This window comes from Chrysemys picta, chromosome 1 (assembly GCF_011386835.1).
Source record: "Chrysemys picta bellii isolate R12L10 chromosome 1, ASM1138683v2, whole genome shotgun sequence".
NCBI lineage: Eukaryota > Metazoa > Chordata > Testudines > Emydidae > Chrysemys > Chrysemys picta.
In genome coordinates, this window is record NC_088791.1 from 354,744,185 (window position 1) to 354,747,339 (window position 3,155).

The 3,155-nt window shown below is 45.3% G+C and overlaps 1 pseudogene; it reads left to right on the top strand.

The window, feature by feature from the left end:
* Positions 1-1,943: 1,943 nt before the first annotated feature.
* Positions 1,944-2,942, top strand: LOC101936871 (olfactory receptor 51E1-like; annotated as a pseudogene).
* The last annotated feature ends 213 nt before the right edge of the window (positions 2,943-3,155 follow it).

Sequence of the window (3,155 nt, forward strand, 5' to 3'; positions counted from 1 at the left end):
TACTTTCTCCCTCTAGATATCAGTCTAAATTTTTTTCTAGGATTTCTTTGGTTCTTAAAATACTTAATAACCTCCTTTTTGTTATCCTGAACATTGCTAAGAATGGATTTTTCCCTTTTGTTTTAACATCCCTTATCAATTTTCATAACTTCCAATTTGTATTGCTTGCTATCTATTTCCCTTTTTCCTATATGTTCTACTTTGATCCCCCATCACATCTGCTGCTTTCACTTTGCCACGGAACCGGGGTTTGTACAAAGTTCTCTATTTTCTTGACTGTGAAATCATGACTTTTTGAATATCTAATCAACTCTTCTGAAAGAACTCCCAATTTTCCTTCCTGTTTTTCTGTCTACATTTTTCCTGCCAATCGGTTTTGCTGATAATTCACCTCAGCTCTGGGGAATTAGCCCATTGGAAGTAATAAGGGTCTATAGATATTACTGGTTGGGAACTCTTCTCTGTTTGTCCATTTAAATGTCATCAATCCATTCTTCATTTTGCTCTCCGCCATCATATGCCCCCTTCTTTGTCTCTTCGCTAAACTGAACAGTCCCAGACTTTTCAATCTGTCTGCATATGGCAACCCTTTCAGAGAGACTGAGTAACCAAAACTGAGCGCATATCCAGAGCAAGTTATTCTTCATCCTATTCCTTAGGCATCTGAACGTTGCCTTTGTTTTGCCCACTGCTGCGAACGAGCAGGTGTTTCCATGGAGCTGCTGTCAACGATGCCCACTGATGTATGTTTTATTTGGGATGATTCCCCGTGGCACATGTCTTGGCAATGGTTTGTTTTTTTCCCCAATCTCAGATTTTGAGCAACCAGGTGAATGCAGAACTCCCTACAGCATGGACTTTTTAGCCTGGGTTTCACTCCATTAAAGTAAAACTTTTTAAAATAGGCCAAGAAACTTTCCCTTTGTCTGTTGTTCTCTGGGCTGGAGGGACGGAGCAGCCATGCTCTAAGCAGTTTAAGCCAGGTATAATCATATATTATCAGATTTTGCCTGGAACCACTTATCTGAACTCCAAATGTGTAAGTGGATCAGAATGTTTAACTAAACGCGATTAGGGTTATGTCTTTTATTTCTTACTGGCTTGTGGACTCCTCTGGTCTCATCCCAGATGCTTTTGTATGCTCGTAACCTTTAAGGTGACCCCTCAGGAAAGCTATTTTGGGTGCTTGTTTTTGAAATTGCTCTTTTAAAATCTAGCAAAAGCCTAAGTTCCAGATGTATTTTCTTTTTGTTTTTAATAACAATGACCTTTTTTAAGAACAGGATTGGATGTTTGGTGTGCTAAGAGGTTTGTGCATGTTGTTTGATTAGCTGGTAGCCACAGCTAATTTCCTTTGTTTTCTTTCTCAGCTCTTCCCTGGATGGTACCCCTCAGGGAGGAAGTCGCAAGAGCTCCTTCCTGGGATCAAAGGGTTTTGTTTTGCATTTGGGTGGTGGCAGCGTTTGCCAAGCCGGGGTCGGAGAAAATGTGAAACCTTGGGAGTTTAGTACAAGCCTTAAACTTTAAGGCAAGTAATAATTTTTAAAATCCTTGCGGGCCTCACTTCTGCACTCGGAGTGACAGTGTTTGGATTCAGCCTTAACAGGAACAACGATGGATAACCAGTATTCACATTCACGTTTCCTGCTGGTACTGCTTAAGGTTTCTCAGACCATGACATGTAGGAATTATTGATGCAAGGAGACCCATACAATATGGAATTGGCATTAGTAGGGTCAGTTGTTCATAATTCATTTCTCTAAATAATGAAAATGTCATTTTTCAGTGTGTGAAGAGCGACCAATCTGCCTCATCCATGAGAACAGCCTCCAGTAGTGTATGTAATGTCTCATATTAACATTGTCTCTCCACCCAGGCATTTGTACGGCAACCATCACCCTAAAGCCTGGGAACATACAGGAAGCTAGCGGAACTTACTGTACATGCACTAGACACCGTTCTGCCTCAGAGTTGGACACCTTCTCCCCTACTGCATGTCAGATTCCAACACAACCGACTTCACCAACCCCTCCACCTTCATCCTGATGGGCATTCCTAGCCTGGAGGCAGCCCATGTCTGGATCTCCATCCCCTTCTGCACCATGTACGCCATAGCCATCTTGGGAAACTTCACCATCCTGTTCACCGTGAAGACAGAGCCGAGTCTCCATGGGCCCATGTACTATTTCCTTTGCATGCTGGCTGTCACCGACCTGGTTGTATCTACATCTATTGTGCCCAAAATGCTGGCAATATACTGGTTCAATTCCAGAGAGATCGATTTCAGTTCTTGCCTCACCCAGCTGTACTTCTTTCACTGCTTCTCAGTGATGGAGTCTGGGATCTTTGTGGCCATGGCTTTGGATCGCTACGTGGCCATCTGCCATCCCCTGAGACATTCCACCACCCTGACGAACCCCCTGGTGGCCAAGATTGGCTTGGCCATGATGCTGCGCAGCAGCATGGTTGTACTGCCCTATCCCTTCCTGGTAAGGCAGTGGCCATATTGCAGAACCAATGTCATCCCCCAGCTGTACTGCGCGCACATTGCCGTGGTGAAGCTGGCCTGCGTCGACATCCGCGTCAGTAGTTACTATGGCCTCTTTGTTGTACTCTGTGTGATGGGTCTGGATGCGATTTTTATTGCCCTGTCCTACACCCAGATCCTCAGGGCCATCTTCAGCCTCCCCACAAAGGAAGCCCGGATCAAGACTTTTGGGACCTGCATCTCCCACCTTTGTGCCATCTTAGCCTTTTACATCCCAAGTCTCTTCTTCTCCCTCATGTACCGCTTTGGCCAGAATGGGCCCCTGCATTTCCACGTTCTCATTGCCAATGTTTACCTCTTGATGCCCCCCATGCTAAATCCCATCATCTACGGGGTGAGGACCAAACAGATCCGGGACAGGCTGCTCCGCCTCTTTACTCATAAAGGCACCTAAATTTTTTGTCCTGGTGCTCTGGCTCTCAGACCTCCATGCAGAGCTGGCTGGTGATATGGTGCTGAACAGTCAGAGAGACATTAAATCCTTTCCTCACCAACCTGTGTGGGTGTGGCAAATTATGCACAAGTCATAGAGTTGCAACCTTCCTAATTGCTGGTCAATGCACCTCCTCTTCTGCTGTGGCCCCACCCCTGTTGCTTGCACGGGAGC